This window comes from Castanea sativa, chromosome 5 (genome assembly GCF_040712315.1).
Source record: "Castanea sativa cultivar Marrone di Chiusa Pesio chromosome 5, ASM4071231v1".
In the NCBI taxonomy this organism is placed as follows: Eukaryota; Viridiplantae; Streptophyta; class Magnoliopsida; order Fagales; family Fagaceae; genus Castanea; species Castanea sativa.
Window position 1 is genome coordinate 30,987,095 of NC_134017.1, and position 21,024 is coordinate 31,008,118.

Here is a 21,024-nt window from a genome sequence, read left to right on the forward strand (position 1 = left end):
TATTGTTAGGAACAAAATTTTGGATGGGACTATTAAAACCTTTCATGTTTCATCTCAGAATCAATTAGCTGACATATGTACAAAGGCACTTGGAGTAGATAGTTGCTTAAGGTTGCTAAGAAAGTTAGGATCAATCAATATATTTGCTCATTGCATTCAATATCCAGAAAAGGCAAATGAGTGCCAATCTGTAAGAGCCTTGCTCTTGAAGGGGAGTGTTAAAACTGAGAAGCACAGAGAATAGAGGTGCAACAAGGAGATATATTTGAAGTAAGGAATAGAGGTCAAGACTTTACTATAGCAGCCAGAACAAAGGAGCACGATAATCAAGTGAAGATTACAAAGTTCGTATTAGCAAGTGCAGAGGTGCTGGAAACAATAGAAGCAGTACCCTTTTATCAAGACTTTATACATTGACTTGGAGCAATGAAGGGAGCTACACATGTCACTTGGAAGTTAGTTATTGTAGATAGCACACGTGCGATATTAGCTTGGGATTAGTTGCATAACAGTTTTCTTCCACATTTTTAGGGAGTTAGTTACAAAGTAAAGCTTGCTTCTTTCGTGTATATATAGTAGTGGCTATTGTATAGATTAATTCTTTTGTACTCTATGTATTGAATTTTGCCTTTATCAATAAGAATTACGATTCTATTTAGAGAGAGTCTTCTAGAATTTTACACGTTTTATATAGACATATAGGTTATGAAGCTAATAAATTCTTAACTAATTTGAACTAATTCCTTTTATATTATTGTTTGAAAGCATAAACAAATTCTAATGGGATGTTCGCACTAAGACAATATTTTCGAGATAGGACTTCGCTCCAAATGAATTATCTCTGCCGCCACTGCCTAAATCAATAGGACATTCAAGGTACAAATCAAATAATGAGAGTGAGAAAATAAGAACCAAATGAAGTGCACAAATAATCAAGAAATATTAGACAATAGAACTCACTTGATACTATAATTACAATAGAACACGAATTGAAATCAGTAAAGATTAGATTAGAATTACTCATACTTCTTAAAGTTAAGTTACAAGCCCCTACTCCTAGATAATGCATGTGAGGCGATGTGCACTTGCAAACATGAAGTTATGCTTCTGTTAATTGGGAATGGTCACTCTTGATAGACAATTACATTGTTGGAGATTGTTTGCTTGTAGATTTCTATCTTTCACTAATAGGTAATAGGTGGTGGTTATTTTCGGCCAATAACTACCCCACAAATCAAGAAGGGGGTGGTTTATGTGTAGGAAATAACAATCATCTACAAGTGTCATATTTTCGCCAAGTTATTTACTACATGACATAAGTGACAACAACTTTTGTTTAATTAATATTATTTTATATAAAAATTATTATGATTTATTTTTTTGAGAAAGTATAGTATTATGAAAATGGTTTCACGTGTATATAGACATCATATAAAATGATATGATTTTTGTTTCACTTTTTCTTATTAGAGACATAATATATAGAAATGTAGGGGTATGAATAAATCATATTGTTAACTATGTTTCACTTTTTACTTTCTATATGGAATTATTATTATCAAAGGTTCTCCGTATTGGTTAGAGACTTAGAGGTACATTTAAAAGTTTTTCCTTTTTATTTCGTATAATTTGTATGAATATCAATGGAACACTCTGGTTCATTATCCTCCTTCTTATTCTTAAATTGAAATCAAAATTATTAAAAAGATTTTGTTTCCAAAATCAAATTCAGTTAATGAAAAATTTAAACATTTGTGACACGTATCAAATAAATGTCAATAACATACCATTAGCCATGTAGTTAGTGAGTTAATAATAAAAATCAAATTGACTACTACCAAAATATAGGAGCCAAATTGACTATAAATTCAAAATATAGAGACCAAAATATTATTTTCATCTTAAATCATAGTGAGGAAGAGAAAGGTCATGGGCTGTCAAGAAGATAGGAAGAAAAGTTTTAAAAAAGAAAAAACAAATTGAAAAAATAAGGAGGGGAGGAGGAAAAAACATTACTTGTAATAATAAACAAAATATAGCAAAACATTTTTGTGAAAATTTCGATGGTTTAATGTTTTTTTTTTATATAAGTATATATTTTCAATGGTTGTATATATTTTCAATGGTTGTGAAATGGTGTGTATGTGTGAGTGAAGCCACTCAATTATTCTCCCTTTGAAACTGATTGAGAAACCACACTTCTTGGGCATAAAGTGGAATTGGAGTGAAGATTAAAAGTGTTCTCAAGTACTTCTAATCTTTTGTTTTGAATTTCACCACACCAAGGTACGCTATCTTATTCTTAAATTATGAAATTTATATAGTGCATGTTATCAATCATGAATGAAATAAATCCATGTTTGTTGCTTCCGCTGTATGTTTTGTATGAGATACAAAACCAGATTTTCCAACAATTTTAGTGGTAATGAATAATGATATCATTTGTGAGGATTAAGATCCTCTATAGCAACTTTAGAGGATCCCAATCCTATTTGTGGTGCCTCCTTTGTATGATTCGAACCCCTCTTCCTCATAACCCACTATCTAAAATGAAATTCTATCTATAGTATAAAAATTTAAAGTAAAAACTAATCCCTAATGATGAATAGAACCACAATACATACACACACGGAGAGAGAGAGAAAGAGATTTGGATACTCACTATTTTTAAAGGAATCGTCAACCACCAAAATGGGAATACAAGCATCTAGCTAGATTCTTTGCTTTGTTTCCAGCTAAACATTAGAATGCTTGGGAATCTTAAGAGATTACCAAGAACTAAATCACTAAATGTGTTAATAATATCTAAAACCACTTTTTAATGAAAAATATTTGATGAAATATTTTCACCAAAAAATGGTTTTAGTAATATTTTAAAACATCACTACAAAAAATCGTCATGTCCTAGCGTTTTTTTCCTAGCGCTTTTAAAAACCGCCGTAATAGATAAGCCTATATCAGTGCTTTTTGAAAGCGCTGGTATAGGAAACCCTATTACGGCAGCTCAAAACTGGCACTTTACAAATAGCTGCAATACGAGGCCTATAGTGGTGGTTTTCAAAAATGCTAGTACAGGAAGGCTTATTGCGCTGGAATAGGGTTACTGATTTCCCTTCTAGGAAATACCTATCATAGCGCCGGGATAAGTCTTTCTTCCTAAGGGAATAAGTGGACCCTATTCCAGCGCTTTGAAAAGCGACGGGATAGAGTCACTCCATTCCCTTATGGACAGAGACATATCCCAGCGCTTTTTGAAGCGCTGGAATAGGTGGACCCTATTCCAGCGCCTCGAAAAGCGTTGGGATGTGATCACTCCATTCCCTTATGGAGATAGACCTGTCCCAGCGCTTTTAGAAGCGCTAAAATAGGGTCAACCTATTCCAGGGCTCCAAAAGCGCTAGGATAGGTCACCTATAGTGTATTTTTGGTTATTTAATTGTATGGGTATTAATGGATAAACCCACTAAAACCCATCTAAAATTTAAATAAACAACATAAAATCTAAATTTCTAGAAAATGACCAAAATATCTCTGAAACTAAAAAAATGACCAGAATACCCCTGAAAGCCAAAAAATGACCAAAATACTCCTGAAACCTAAAAATTACAAAACTACCCCAAAACCCAAAAAATGACCAAAATACCCTTTAAACCTAAAAATTATCAAAATACCCCCAAAACACAAAAAATGACCGAAATACCCTTGAAACCGATAAAATGACCAAAATACCTCCAAAATCTAAAAATTACCAGGATACCCCTAACATCTAAAAAATGACTAAAATACCCCTAAAACCTAAAAGATGACTAAAATACTCCCGAAACCTAAAAATTACCAAAATACCCCTGAAATCCAAAAATGACAAAAATACCCCCCCGAAACCTAAAAAATTACTAAAATACCCTCGAAATCTAAAAAATGACCAAAATAACCCTGAAGCCTAAAACTTTATCAAAATAACCTTGAAACCTAAAAATAACCAAAATACCCCCCGAAACCTAAAAATTGACCAAAATAACCCCGAAGCCTAAAAATTGAGGAAAATAATCTTGAAACCTTAAAATGACCAAAATATCCCCCCTAAACCTAAAAAATGACCAAAATACTCCTGAAACCTAAAACATGATCAAAATACCCTCAAACCTATAAAGTGACGAAAATACCCCTAAACCTTTGAAATGACCCAAATAAACCCAAAAGCTCAAAAATGGCCACAAACAATCTAAAACCTCTAAAATTACCAAAAATACACTGAAACCCCTAAAACGACCAAAATACCTCTAAACCTATAAAACGACCAAAATACCCCTCAAACTATCTAAAATGACCAACATACCACTAATCCTATAAGATGAACAAAATACACCCAAAGCCTCTAAAATTACCAAAACAGGGTTTTACGGGGTATTTTAGTCATTTGCTATGTTTAGGGAGTATTTTGGTCATTTCTTAGTTTTAGGGGGGATTTTGGTAATTTTTTAGGTTTAAGGTGTATTTTTATCAACTTACAGGTTTAAGGGGCATTTTTATCATTTTATAGGTTTCGGGGTATTTTGGACATTTTTTAGGTTTCGAGGATATTTTGATCATTTTAAGATTTAGGGGTTATTTTGGTCATATGTAGGTTTCAGGGGTACTTTGGTCATTTTTTAGGTTTTAGGGGGTATTTTAGTTAATTTTTAGGTTTTCAAGGTATTTCGATCATTTTTTAGGTTTCGAAGGTATTTCGATCATTTTTAGGTTTCTAGGTTATTTTGGTCAATTTTCAGGCTACGGGGTTATTTTGACAATTTTTGAGGTTTTGGGGGTATTTTGGTAATTTTTAGATTTTGGGGCTATTTTCGTTAATTTTTAGGCTTTGAGGTTATTTTGGTAATTTTTTAGGTTTCAGAGGTATTTTGGACTTTTTTTTGGGTTTTGGGGGTATTTTGGTTGTTTTTAGGTTTCAGAGGTATTTTGGTCATTTTTTTGGTTTTATGGGTGTTTTAATGATTTTTTTTTTTATGTTTCAGGGGTATTTTGGCCATTTTTTTTGTTTTGGGGGGTATTTTGGTCTTTTTATGGGTTTTAGGGGTATTTTGGTAATTTTCAGGTTTTGGGGGTATTTTGGTCATTTTTAGGTTTTGGGGATATTTTGGTCATATTTAGGTTTTGGGATATTTTGGTCATTTTTTTGGGTTTTGGGGGTATTTTGGTCATTTTGTAGGTTTCGTGGTTATTTTGGTAATTTTGAGGTTTTGGGGTATTTTGGTCATTTTTTAAGATTTTAGAGTACTTTGGTCATTTATATCTTAGGGGCATTTTGGCAATTTTGATAATTTGTTGGGTTGGGGTTTACCCATTATAATTGAGTTGGGTTGGGTTTAGGTTAGAAATAATTAGTTAAATGAGTTTTAATAGGTAAATGGGTTTTATATGTCCAACCTAATTAAAATATTAAATTATATTTTAATATTGTTGGTCTTCGAGTCTCATTTTACATTTTTTTTAGCTATTACATTAAAATATATTAAATTAGTTTGAAGTATTAAATTCAATTAATTTTTGTCAATTTGAATTATTAAATATATTTTTATTAATTAATATATTTCATTTTATTAATTTGCAGTGTTAAATTATATTTTATTAATTTGAAGTATTATATTAACTCTTATTAATTATTAAATTATACTCAATTAATTTGTAGTATTAAAATATGTTTACATAATTGGAAGTATTAATTATATTGTTATTAGTTAGTAAATTATAATAACCAAAACACTCCCAAAACCTAAAAATGACCAAAATATCCCTGAAACATAGAAAATGACCAAAATACCGCATGCTTGGAAAAATACCAAAATACCCTCGATGACTAAAATAAGACCAAAAACACCTATTATTATTATTATTATTATTATTATTATTATTATTATTATTATTATTATTATGTTGCTTTAGTGATAATCACGTGTGTGTTTCAACTTCATGTCCCAGGTTCGAACCTTTAGAACAACTTTTTCTTTTTTTAAGTTTCTATTGTGATAATCATGTGGTGAACTTGCTCTGGTAGATTTTTATTGAATGATCTATGATATATTTGCGGCGATGATTATTGAATTTCATTTCTTGTTTGTTAATTTTACTTTTAATATTTGATCGGAAAAATGCCGATATGTTGAATAATTAGGGCTTTTAGGATTTGAAATTGTATTTTTTTTTGCAAAAAAAGAAGGGCTTTAGCAGTGGTTTGCAGATGCCTTAGGGTTAGCTTGGGCATTTTCTTCAATTTTTTGTAAACTTTGGAGGTTTTCTTTAATATTGTCTTTGTTGCAATATGATATATGTCAATGCGAGTGTGGACCAAGTAAATTGGGTAATTGATTATCAGTAGCTTCCAGCTATGAGCTATCAAAAATTTCCGTTTTTACTTTCCAAATCTTAAAAAAAAAAATTTAAAAAAAAAAAGAGAGAGAGAAAAAGTGCTTCATTTCGTGTGCAGAAAGTGAAGGATTTAGCCCTTGGATCAAGTGGGTTCAGTGAAGTGATGGGATTTTTATTTATTTATTTATTTATTTTTGCGCTTGATAATTTAAAGGCTTTAAATTTGCAATTGTTGTTGTACCAAAATGAGAACAATGAGTTTTTATTTGCAAATTGAAGCATATTGAACATGTTGGTTGTACAGTTTCATTGTTAGAATATGGTAAATTTGTGTTTTTTTTCCTGAATTTTTATCAGGCAATCATGAGTGATGAAGGAGAAAGGACTTGTCCTCTTTGCACAGAAGAGATGGATTTGACTGATCAGCAATTGAAGCCATGCAAGTGCGGCTATGAGGTTTGAGATTGTTTATTATTTTACACTGGAGAAGGATTGTGTATTTCTCATAGTAGGAAGAATTGATACTAATTCCTATTTCACATTTTTAATAAATTTGCTTTAGTTAATGTTATTCTGAAGCTTTGTCCACTTTCTAATTCCTGTTTTCTAGATTTATTTGATCCTTGTTATTAGGAGCCCAAATATGCATACTATCTCTTCCCTTATTGTTGTCCGGTATGTTATTATTTATTTTTTGATAAATAACGTAAGAACTTTTTATTAGGGAATAGCCCACCCAAGTACACTAGAAATGTATTATATTGGCAGAAATTAGTAACCCAAATTACAATGATCAAGAAGAATAGGGCAGGACAAAGAAGTGCATGAAGGTAAAACTAAGCACTATTCAAGGAGAGTGTGGAAGAAAAAGGACTGGCAGGTTATTATGTGTTCAAAATATTTAAAATTCAAATTGTAAATGAAAGTTGCTGACTTTAATAAATTCCAGCATTGCTCATCATGATTGTCTTGGTTCCTTTTTCTATTGCCATCAACTTGCACTATGACAACTTTAGAACTTAAGATCATTCTTTTCTATTGCCATCAGCTTTGTTCTATATTGTGAAAAATAAATAATGAATTGTGATTCATTATTGGGAAATCATATATGTTAAATATTTGCACTCTTTAAACATGGATGCTCTTTAAATTCCAGAACAATACGTGTATGCTTCCTGTGTCTTCTGTATGGGTTTTAAAGTTATAACTTTTATGGATGTGGTTTGTATAGTTGGACTGTGTGGGGGTGATATTTTGGGGCTTATGGCTCTGTTGCCCCAATTCTTGTGTTTAAAAAATTTCATGCTATATATCTACTTGGGTGGCAAAGTTTGATGGGGGACCTCAGGTAATAAACTCTCTTTATGTCTTGATTTCCTTATTATTTTTCTTAATTTGAAGTTTTAAGTATTGTAGTAAGATACATATGAGTTAGAAAAACAATTTGTTGGACTGACATTGAATTGAGAATAGGCTTTTATTGCAGCCGTGTTTTAGTTTTTGCTTTTGATCCTAATACTCCCTTAACTACTTGCTTGACCCTAAAATGGTTTTTGGTTTTCTGTTATATATATATATATATATATATAATGATAATAATGACTAATTATTTTAATCTACATTTTATTATTGGAGATTGGATATCTTGCTCGTCTACTTTGTTAGTTTTTTTTTAATTTAAGTGGTGATGCATTTGTGGTACTTAAGCTAGGTTGATTTTGTTTGGTTGCTTCTTGATGAAACATGCTTTTGAGTAGTCTTGCTCTTTATAATTTTTTTTCATATTTTCCTTTAGAAGTAAAATCTTATAATTTATAATTATTCCAAACTATGAAGCTGGAATTCTGTTTTTCAGTTTGCTCGTGTGGTCATCTTTCACGTAGCACTTGTACATTTGTCTTCTTGTCTTGTTTCTATTGATGTTTTCTTGCTTCTAGTGGAACCTGGTTATGTTGTGCTAGTAGCTCTTTTTCTAGTTTGGATTGCCACATTGTCTGTATGTAGGAAGCAAGATGTTTTTGTTTGAGTGCTTCATAGCTTAAGCAGCTGAGTTTGGCGATAAACTCCCTTTTTCTTCCCCTTTGTTTTTCTCTCCTTCAAGCATAATAATTTTAAGGATACATTTTTGTTGTTTTAATTCTATCTAATTCTTGGGTTTGTGACTGAATTTCCTAGGTTTCATTTTCGAGAAGAATTATAATTCCAAGTCTTGCAAAGTGAGGGTTTGAAATTTCTATTGCAATTTTTCTTCCTTTGTCTTGCTGTCTTATTTTATTTTTGGTCATTATGTGTTGGCAACTTCAATAATGAATTCACAGCTTAATCTGGCAGTGCTTAGTATTGTTGTAGTCCACAATTTTAATCGTAGTGTGTCTTGAATATGGTTTATGAGGGAAAGCTTTTGCTTTCTCTTCTCCTGGCATTTGTGGGCTTTCTAGGAGTTACATTGGTATGCATCGTAATTTGTTAACTTCGATTGTTGCTACTTGATTTCCTTGTCCCCCAATATCTGGCAACAGAGAAGAGCTTGGGTTTCCGAGTTAGAAAGGATTTATCTTTATATTTTTGCATTCTTTGAAATATAGTTGTTTTTTCATTTGTTGTTTTGCAACTCCTGTGATTCTCTGTGCATACATTGTTTAATATATTGTTCCCTCAAAAGGAATCCTTGTTCCTTGTTGCACCAAACTTCTATAGAGATCGATTGATGCTGAATGTGGTTTAATTTGGGGCCATTTTATGTTTGCAGGGTCATCGCTTAATTGAATGTGGTAATTTCTCTTATTGGTATGGTGCAGGTAGATTGATGCTGATCTTGTGGTTGCCCAGGTTGAGTTCTTCAAGCTATTGGTTTGTCCTGTGATTGGCCTGACTTAGGCTTTTTGTGAATCGAATTCTTTTAACTTACACATTTGGTCTTAGCATTATTATTTGTAAAAATTCTGCGAATCAAATTCTTTTAATCTATGTCTTTGGTTTTTGCATTATTATTTGTAAAAATATGAATTGTGATTCATTATAGGTGTTATAAAATATGTATTGTAGGTACATTTCAGGTGCTATAAAATTTAAATTTTTTTTATTTTAAAAAAAGGCCCTATTTCAGCACTTTGAAAAGCACAACATATGGCCTTTTTAATTATATTCATTGAAGACCTATACCTGGCATAGGCAGTACCTATTCCAATGCTTTCAAAAGCGCTGGTATAGGTCTTGAATAAATATAATTTAAAAGATCTATACCAGCGCTTTTGAAAGCGCTGGTATAGGGCATGCACTTTTCCGACGCTTTTGAAAAGCGCTGGTATAGGTTTGGCGACCCTATACCAACTGTCATTGCGCGGCGGTTTGAAGCGCTGGGAAAAAAAAAATGCCGGGAGAGGAACTTTGACCCTATCCCAGTGCTTTCTAAGGCTATCCTAGCAGTTTTGAAAACGCTGGGATAGCCTCGTTTTTTTGTAGTGCATGATCGATAGATCTAATTTGAGATCCAATAAGATAATTTTAAGTAAGATCTTTTCTCATAGTATTATTATTATTATTATTATTATTATTATCTATACTATTATTTAAGGGGCTTCTCCTGTTTGGATTCCTAATTTTCATAGTTCTAAAATACCCCTATACCATATACTTACAAGTTTTTAACTAACAGGGATAAATATGTAAAATAAAACTTTTTTACTTTAATAACCCACAAACTCATGTACGTTTTGGCAGTTTACAACCCAATAACATCTACTCTCACTCTTCTTCAAATTAAACAAATTCAGTCTCAATGGTAAGTCCTCTTCTTTCTTCTTCTTCTATTTTCAGATTTGGGTTCTAAACAATTCAACATAATTTACACAATTTAAATGGCTTTTCAAGTTCTATCTTCTGCATCTCTAATCTAAATTGCAAGTTGTCCTTTCTTTTCTTCATTATTGACTATTGTTTGAGTTCTTACCTTCCATGGCTACCAATGATTTAGAATTTGAGTTGTACTTACCTGTGGGTGAATAAGATTTTTATAGGGATTTAATGGTATTTGACTATTGCTTATTACCTGTGATTGACTTCAATATCACATGCCTCAAAATCTTTTTTTTTTTTTCTTTATATTTTCCTTCTTCATTTTTGTTTCTTTGCACCAATGTGCATCTGTTTTTCTTTTTATTTTCTTTTTTCCTTATCTTTTCCTTCTTTTTTTTGTGTGGATATTTTCAAACTTTTCAATTTTAAGTTTTAACTGACACAAACTCTTTTTTTTTTTTTTTGAAGTTGTCTATACGTATAATAAAGCCCAAAAGGAATCACTTTGGCATAAAACTCTATTTGAGTGTTTGCTGTATACTTTTGTCATTTGTATCTACGTGTATTAGTTTTTTTTTTTTTTGCTTATCTTGTCCTTTTGTATGTGGATATTTTCAAACTTTTCAGTCAAACACAAACTCTTTTTAAAGATTTTGAATCTAGAAGTTTATCAATAACAAATTGATATTTATCACTTTGTTTTGAATTCAATTATTTTCGTTTGCTTGCAAAAAAAATTTTCAATTGCTTTTGTTTGAGATTTTTTTTATAAAAAAAAATTGTGATTTTGAGAGGAGAAATTTTTTTTTCTTTCTTTTCTTCAAAGTAACCCAACATACTTATCTAATTTTTTTTTTTTTTAAAAAAGAGTAATTGAACAATTAAGAGTATTTGAGTTTAAAAAAAACAAAAAAAAAAAGAAAAGAAAATAAAGGAAGGACCAAGAAGTAACCGAATTCAAATAGAAAATATACTTATCTATGTGTATCAGATTTTTCTTTTTCTTTTTTTTGGCTTATCTTTTCCTTTTGTGTGTGGATATTTTCAAAATTTTCACTCAAACACAAACTCTTTTTAAAGGATTTGAATTTGAGAAGTTTATCAATAACAAATTGATGTTTATCACTTTGTTTAAATTCAATTATTTTTGTTTGAGATTTAAAAAAATCGAGATTTTGAGAGGAGAATTTTTTTTTTTTGACATTTTTTTCTTTCTTTTCTTTAAAGTAACCCAACATACTTCCCTAAATGGTTCCAAAAAAAAAAGTACTTCCCCAAAAAAAAAGATTAAAAAAAAAAGTAACCAAACAATTAAGAGTATTTGAGTTTAACAAAATAAAAGACAAAATAAAATAAAAAATAAAGGAAAGGAAGGACCAAGAAGTAACCGAATTCAAATAGAAAATATACTTTTCAAATAGGGAAGAAGAGATTTAGAAGAAAAAAAAAGTGAGAATTGAAATTTTAAAGGAATAGCAATTTAAAAAAAATAGCAATTTTTAAAAAATAGAGGGAGAGATAAAAGAGGTTGAAATTTAGGATTTGATTAAAAAAAATAAAGAATAGTTTAGTTTTATGTGGGAGTTAATGATATATTTTTACTGAATTATCCTCAAGTTTTGTTTATGTTTGAATTCCTATATAAAAATAAAAAGGGAAAACTTTTGAAAATATGTTAGTGAGAGTTTGTGTTTGAATTGCTATTAAAAAAAGCACAAAATTTAAGTATCAAATTTTGTGATGGGAAAATATAGTAATCCAAAATTATAATAGATGCAAATTATTAACATATTTCCAAAAAAAAATAGAAGAGCCTCTGAGCACGCGCGTGAGCGCGTGCTTAGAGACTAGTTATTATTTTGTGTTTTAAATTCTTTAATTTAAAATCCATCTTATAACTTTTTGAGATGCAAAACTACTAATGAAGTTCTTGTATTCAACTTTTGTTAGAATCTCATTTTCAATTGATGATATGATTAATTTATATAATTCTTCTAACATAGTTAATGTTAGATAAGATTTTATTAATTTTAATTTTGAAAAACTTCTTATTTATACAATATATACATTTTGGAAAGAATGAATATGATCTTTTTTATATAACCAAGTTCTTCAATTGTAGTGGGTTCCAGTTAGCTCAACTGGTAAAATCTCTAATAGTTGTATAAGAGATTTGGGGTTTAATCCCCGCCTACACCATAAACTGATTGATGTCTTGGTCTGATGATAAAGAGCTATCATCATGAGCGAACACCATAGGTTGAAACTCTCTAATTAAAGAACTTTTTTGAAACATTAAACCATCGAAATTTTCACAAAAATATATTTATGAAATCTAATTTCATAAATATATACTTTAGTAACTTCTTACCAAAGTGGTTAGGCCTAACTCTCTGAATAACTGAACTTATTAAACTTATCTCAAGGGAATATTTTATATCTCCGTTAAGAGACTATAAATTCCACCTTGAGAATATATGTTCCATCAACACTAAATGTGGCTACCTAACATACTGAGGTTTTGACCGTTACTTTAGATCTCACTCTTGATATATCAAAGCAACCTATACTTCATGATCAAGTCCATTATCCTCTCAAGATTAAGAGTTCATGTAAATAGAAGTCTTGAGATTCATTATTCATTTGACAGTCGTTAGGAGAATAATAAATCTCACAGCGATCCAATTCAATATATCTTAACTCTTAAAAAATATCAACATATCAACTAGAAGTCTACACTTTTATGATCAAGACAAATCATTTTAGTTGATACGTTATAGTCTTCGCAGATGAAATGCCAAATTTCATCACTGACTACGAACTACAATTTTGAGTTTACAAAGAACTTGTGACTTATATCTTCTGTGACTTTTCACATAAATTACATACTATGCATCTTATGGACTATATAATAATGTCCCAATATTCATGTTACCATTATTTTAGATAATAATAAAACAACTTTATTAAACACAACATTAAGTTATACATAATGTCATACATAGCATGCTACAATAGGATTTAAGGGCACACATTCTAACAATCTCCCACTTGCCCTAAAGACTATTGTGCACTAATCTAACTCTCATTCCCTCTAAATGTGGTTAGAAAGCCCTTTAAGGCAAGGCTTTAGTAAAGGGATCTGCTAAATTATTTGCACTTTCAATCTTTGCTACCACAACATCTCGATGAGTAACAATGTCTCAAATGATGTGGTACTTCCTCTCAATGTTTTTTCCTTTCTTGTGATTTCTTGGATCTTTGGATTGTGCAACCGCTCCACTATTGTCGCAAAACAATGAGATAGGAACTTGCTCAATTCTTACAACACCAAGATCAGAAAGGAATTTCTTGAGCCAAACAACCTCCTTTGCCGTTTCACAAGCAGCAATATATTCAGCTTCCATGGTGGAGTTCGCAATACAAGATTGCTTAACACTCCTCCAACTTATGGCTCCACCTCCCAAGGTGAAAACACATTCTGAAGTGGATTTTCTGAAATCTAGATCCGATTGAAAATTTGAATATGTATAGCCAATGGGAATCAAATCCTCACACTGGTAAACAAGCATATAATCTCTCGTTCTCCTAAGATACTTGAGAATATGCTTTACAGCTTGCCAATGTTTTGGTCTTGGATTTGATTGATATCGGCTGACCATGCCAACTGAATAACAAATATCTAGTCCAGTACAAAGCATGGCATACATGAGATTTCCCACTGTAGAAGCATAAGGAACTTGCCTCATCATATTTTCTTTATCTTGAGTCTTAGGCCTTTAGTTATCAGACAGAGGAACTCCATGTCTAAAAGGAAGCAATCCTTTCTTGGAGTTTTGCATGCTAAACCGTTCTAGGACCTTATCTATATATCCAGCTTGTGATAAGCCTAACATCTTATTCTTGCGATCTCGCCAAAGCTGGATCCCTAGAATAAAGTCAGCCTCACCCAAGTCCTTCATATCAAATTGGCTTGACAACCAAACTTTAACCGATGACATTACCCTTATATCATTTCCAATTAGTAGAATATCATCAACATAAAGCACTAGGAACATTAGTACTTTATCTCGATGTCTTTTGTACACACATGGTTCATCAAGATTTTGTTCAAAACCAGATGACTTTATTACTTGATCAAATCTAATGTTCTAGGATTAAGATGTTTGCTTAAGCCCGTAAATGGACATTTTCAACTTGCATACCATATGCTCTTGGTTCTTTGCTATGAAACCTTCCAGCTTCATTATATAGATTTCTTCTTCAAGATTGACATTGAGAAATTCAGTCTTGACATCCATTTGCCAAATCTCATAATCACAATGAGTAGCAATGGATAAGAGAATTCTGATAGATTTAAGTATTGCTACTGGTGAAAAGGTTTCTTCATAATCAATACCTTCTTTTTTAGTATACCCTTTTGCCACTAGTATTACTTTAAAGGTTTTAACCTTTCCATCTATCCCTCTCTTCTTCTTGTAAATCCATTTGCAACCAACAGGTTTAATGCCGTTAGGCGGCTCTACAAGATCCCAAACTTGATTGGAATACATAGAATCTAATGCAGATTTCATAGCTTGAACCCAATGATGTGCATCTATATCATTCATTGTCTCCTCATAAGTGTAAGGATCCGATTCAGTCTCTTCTGAGACAGCTTTATAAGTTTCTCCCAAACCTATAAATCTTATAGGAGGCTGAACAATTCTCCCACTACAACGAGGCACATGTGCACTAAACATCTCATGAGTAGGATCTTGTGGTGTATCCAATACAGCCACATCATCCCTAGTTTCATCCATTGGTTGTTTAACTACAAGTTCATTCATTTCAGCCAAGACAACTCTACTTCTAGGAGTAAAATTATTCATATAGTCATTTTCCAAGAATTTGGCATTTGTGCTAACAAACACTTTATTATCCTTATGACTATAGAATAAACCTCCAACAGTTCCTTTTGGATACCCTACAAAAAATATCACTTCTGTTTTAGACTGTAACTTGTCAGACTTTCCTTTCAACACATGTGTTGGACAACCCCAAATATGGAGATGTCTCATACTAGGCTTTACGCCTATTCCATAACTTTATAGGTGTTTTAGGAACATACTTTGAAGGTACTAAATTCAGAAGATACATTGCAGTATTTAAGGCATATCCCCAAAAGGAAATTGGTAGAGTCGAATAACTCATCATGGATCTAACCATATCTAAAAGAGTCATATTCCTTCTTTCTGCTACACCATTTTGTTGTGGAGTTCCAGGTGCAATCAACTGGGATATAATCCCATTCTTAGTCAAGTAATCCTTGAAATCCCCAAAAAGGTATTTGCCACCTCAATCAGAACAAATGGCCTTTATGTGTCTACCCAATTGATTTTCAATTTCAGCCCTAAACTCTTTGAACTTTTCAAAGGCTTCGGACTTCCATTTCATTAGGTAAACATAACCAAATCTAGAGTAATCATCAGTGAAAGTAATGAAATACTCATAGCCACCTTTTGCTTGGATTGACATAGGACCACATACATCTGAATGTACTAGTTCTAGCAAGTCTTAGGCTCTTCTACCTTTTGCATTAAAAGGTCGTTTGGTCTTTTTACCTTCCAAGCAAGTTTCGCAAACTGGAAAACCATTAAAGTCCATGGGCCCTAAGAGTTCATCTTTGATAAGTCTTTGAATTCTATTTGAATTAATATGACCCAAACACAAATGCCAAAGATATGCTTCACTAGTAGAAGGAAACTTTCTCTTTAATGATTTCATACGTGAATTATTATCTAATTCAGAATTATATAATTCATGCTTATCAGGAGTTAAAATATAAAGACCATCCACAATATTGCCAGAATAGATAAGCACTTTACCCTTCTTTATTACAACATTGTCTTTAAGGATAACACAATATCCATGTTTACCTAAATAAGTTGTAGAAATTAAATTCCTACGAACATTAGGTACATAAAGACAGTCTTCCAATATTAAAACCCTAGACTCAAAGCATAAATTGACAACTCCAACAGCTACAACCAGAATCCTGCTCCCATCCGCTAAGGTAAGAAACAATTTCCTTTCATTCAACTTTCTGGTCTCTTGGAACCCTTGCAAAGAATTACAGATATGATTAGTACAACCTAAATCCACACACCAAGTATCTGTGGGATTTTGTACTAAAAATATTTTAAGGAGGAATGAACTTATCATACCCTTATTATTGGCAGCCTTGAATTTTGGACAATTTCTCTTCCAATGTCCTTTTTCACCACAATGGAAACACTTTCCTTTGATTTTCTTTCCTTTGTTGGCAACCCCTAAGGAAATTTGTTTACCATCTTTCTTAGTGAAGTCCTTCTTCTTACCATTACCTTTCGACTTAGGTTGAGAAGTAGAAGCTTCACCCATATTGGCTTCAACACTAGAAATATCAAGGATGCCTTCCGCTGCTACCAACTCTTCATTAATTCAGACAATGAATAAATCTTTTTGTTCATATTATAATTGAGTCTGAATTCCTTGAATGATTCCGGTAGTGGCTGGAGTATCATATCCACTTAGGATTCTCCATCAATATCGGCACCTAAAACCTCCAATGTGTTCAGATTAAAGATCATCCTAAGACAATGCTCCCTCATTGAACTACTTTCAGCTATTTTGGTATTATAAATTTGCCTCATGATTTCTTGCCTTACAGAATGGCCTTGCTCACCAAACATCTCCTTCAGACTTAGCATTATGTCCGAAGCTAGTTCTACATCTTGCATTTGATACTGTAAAATATTTGAGATAGATGCTAGGATATAGCACTTGGCCATCTCATTAGATTTCTACCAACGATCATATTGCTATTTTTCTTCAAGAGGAGCATCTAATGAAGGAAAGCTAGGACATGGTTGAGTAAGCACATATTTGTGCTCTTCAGCTGTAAGAACAATGTCCAAATTTCTTTTCCAGTCAACATAGTTGGATCCAGTTAGTTTGTGTTGGTCAAGAATAGTAACAAGTGGGCTAAAAGATGTAATGTTCAAATCTGAAAACAATAAACATGAATATAATAAGTAAACTGGACATTATTAATATTATGAGTAATAGGGGAAAAACAGTAATATCATGTACTTTATATATAAATAACATTTTATGTGTTAGGGTTGTATGATTAGGAACCCTAAAACACTTTCACAGTCAACTACATGGTATCAGAGCACCAACCCACCGCTGCCGTTAACCCTCCGATCACCACCTACTAGTATTGTTGTCGCCGACAACCCTAACCTGACTCACTAGCTCCGACGACCCTAACCGAGACCTCCGACGATCTCGATTTAGTGGCTGAAGGAGTCGTCCCGCACTGGTGACCCTCTCTCTGGTCTCGCGACACCAAATTGACATTGCCTGACGACAAGAGAGGCAGGGTTTTACTCGCCCTCCTTCGGCGACCCATCTGGCTTACTCGTCGGTCCTCACACCACCGGTCCACCCTAGCACCGCGGCCGGAGTTTTCTATTGAGGGTTTTCAACCATGTTTTGACTTGTTTTTCTTTCTCCTCTTCTTCGATACGGTCTCTAATTTTCTGTTCAGGCAGCCTTAGGTTGATGTTTAGTGGTGGACTGGACATTTCCTTTTCTTTTTTTTTGGTGTTGGTATGGATTTGTTGCTGCCTTGTTGTTTGGAATAGTTTGGTGGTGATTCTTTGATAGATGAGTTGCTATTGGCGTGGCTGATTGGTTGAAGTATATTGGTTGTTGGTTGGAATTTGTTTTAATTCAGTTCAACATATTTCTTTAGAGTTAGTTTTTTCTTCAGATTGCTATTATGGAGTCCAAAGACAATGCTCAGCCCCCTAATTATTTCTTCTCTCCTGATATGTTATAAATTACCTCCATTCGTCTAAATGGTAGTTATTATGCCCAGTGGGCACAAGCAATAGAAGTCTTTCTTCTTGGTAGAAAGAAGTTTGATTACGTGATTAAGGAACCTCTTGCACCCACAGACCCTAAATTTGCTGATTGGAGAGCCAAAGATGCACAAATTAGAAGTTGCTTGTGGAATAGCATGGAGTCTAAGATTAGTTGTAGTTTGGTTTTCTTACCAACTGCTAAACTTGTTTGGGAACAAGCTAAGGAACTTTACTCTGGTGTTAACAATTTGAAGTGGATTTATGATCTCCATCAAAATTATTTCTCCTTGAGTACGAGTGATATGTCTTTGGAAGACAATTATAACAAGTTTAAGGGTGTATGTGAAGAACTTAATATTTATCAGTCTATCTCATCTGATGTTAAAATTATGAAGAAACAATGAGATTCTATGAATGTTGCTCACTTCCTCTCTGGATTGCCTAAAAGTTTGAATCCAGTTTAATCACAAATTTTAGCTAGTTCAGACCTCCCTTCATTGAGTGAAGTGTTTGGTAGACTTCGACAAGCCACATTATCTGATTCGAATACTGACCATTTCTCTTCCTCCAATTTTATGCATTACCTTCTGGTGATAAATCTTCCTTTACCACTTATATGGGGAGTAATAGAGGTGATCATGGAGGTCGAGGTCGTGGGGGCCGAGGCCGTAGAGGTCGTGACCAAGGGGGTCGTGGTAGTGAACAATGGGGTCGTAGTAAAGGACGTGGTCTTCGTAAGTGCACTTATTGTCATGGTGAAAATCATACAGTGGACTTTTATTGGGAGTTATATGGTAAACCCTCGGCTCACCAAGCTAGTTTTCAAGTTCAAGAACCGCCTTCACAGTCACATCCACCAACATCCAGAGTAGTCTCTATCCCTGAGGAAGAGTACAATCACCTCTTGTCTCTGCATTCCAACTCTGTTGGGTCTTATTCTACTGCTACTTTGGCTGAACAAGGTACTTCTGCTGCTTGTCTTGCCACTCAGGACCCTTGGGTCATTGACTCAGGTGCTACTGATCATATGACAGGTACCTCAGGTTTACTCTCTGACCTTGAGCAATCTAGTAGTCTTCCCAATGTTACATTGGCAAATGGCTCAGCCACTACAGTTTCTGGTTTGGGCACTGCCAATCTCAGTCCTAATCTTTCTCTCTCTTCTATCTTATATATTCCTGATTTTCCTTTTAACCTTTTGTCAATTAGTAAGCTTACTAGAATTTTAAATTGTGCTGCCATTTTTTTTTATCAACTCATTGTATCTTTTAGGATCTCAAGACGGGGAAGATTATTGGTGGAGGGCATGAAGTCGATGGACTTTATTACTTGGATCGATGTGGTTCTTCCCGTTTAGTGGCTTCTCATTTGTTTGTCTCGCCTCTTCAGTATCATTGTCGCCTTGGTCATCCATCTCTCAAGACTTTGAAGTCATTAGTTCCGTCATGTCGTCAAATTGAGTCTTTACAATGTGAAGCATGTCAGTTAGGTAAACACCATTGGGTGCCTTTTTCTTCTAGGCGTGAAAGTCGTGTTAGTAGTCATTTTCATGTAGTTCATTCTGATATTTGGGGTCCAATAAACCCTCCCTCATTGTTGGGATTGAGATATTTTGTCATTTTTGTTGATGATTATTCTAGAGTCACATATCTTTATCTTATGAAAGAACGATCTGAATTGTACTCAATTTTCAAATCATTTTATATGGAAATAAAGACTCAGTTTAATGCTTCACTTCGTATTTTTTGGTTTGATAATGCTCGTGAATATTTTCATACATCTTTGTCTCAATTTTTTGATGATCATGGTATAATTCACCAATCTTCATGCCCCCATACTCCACAACAAAATGGTGTTGTTGAACGCAAAATGCGTCATTTGTTAGAGGTCACTCATGCCTTAAAGTTTCATATGCATGTTCCTAAATCATATTGAGTGATGCTGTTCTCACTGCCTGTCACCTAATTAATCGTATGCCTTCCATTGTTCTAGGTGGTCAGATCCCCTATACTGTGCTCTCTCCTGATGCACCTTTGTTTCATCTACCTCCTAAGATCTTTGGTTGTGTGTGCTATGTTCATATCTTAGGTCCAGGGAGCGACAAACTTGATCCTAGATCCATTAAATGTATTTTTCTTGGGTATTCTCGTACTCAGAAAGGATACCAATGTTACTCACCTATTCTTCAGCGTCGTTTCATTAGTGCTGATGTCACATTTGATGAATCTCTGTCCTATTTCTCTCCTTCGGTTGCTAGTGACAGTTCCCCTCCTTGTCTTCCTCTCCTACCACCTGTGTCTCCTATTGACTCTCCTCAGAAACCACTCCAGGTATATTGTCATCGGCAGAAACCTCCAACAGAGGCCTCTACCCCGCCTAGTGATCCGACTCCTGATCCTACCTCTCTTCCAATTGCTTTGTGCAAAGGTAAGCGTTCTTGTACCTCTCACTCTATTTCTCAGTTTTTCTCGTATGGTCACTTGTCTCCATCTCTTTATGCCTTTACCACATCCTTGAATTCTATTGTTGTTCCTAAGTCTGTCCAAGAAGTTATGTCCATCTCTGGTTGGAAAACTGCTATGGAGGCAGAAATGTCTGCCCTGTCTGAAAATGCTACTTGGTCTTTAGTTACTCGTCCTCCAAGGAAATCTATTGTTGGTTGTCGTTGGGTGTATACTGTGAAGTATTTGCCTGATGGTTCTATTGAACGTTTGAAGGCTCGCTTGGTTGCCAAAGGGTATACCCAGACATACAGTGTTGACTATCTGAGACCTTCTCACCTATTGCCAAAATTTCTTCTGTCCGAATTTTGATCTCCCTGGCTGCTAATTTAGGTTGGCCATTATTTCAATTAGATGTTAAAAATGCCTTCTTGCATGGTGATTTGAAGGAAGAAGTGTATATGGAGCAACCACTTGGGTTTGTTGCTCAGGGGGAGTCTGGAAAAGTGTGTAGGTTGCATAAGGCCATT

At 33.5% G+C, this 21,024-nt stretch overlaps 1 long non-coding RNA gene across 1 annotated transcript; it reads left to right on the forward strand.

Annotated features, from left to right (window-relative positions):
- The first annotated feature begins 5,960 nt into the window (after window positions 1–5,960).
- LOC142637424 (uncharacterized) lies at window positions 5,961–9,350 on the forward strand. The gene is made up of 3 exons (XR_012844635.1): window positions 5,961–5,976; window positions 6,721–6,819; window positions 9,113–9,350. It is a non-coding gene; the product is annotated as an uncharacterized LOC142637424 (long non-coding RNA).
- The last annotated feature ends 11,674 nt before the right edge of the window (window positions 9,351–21,024 follow it).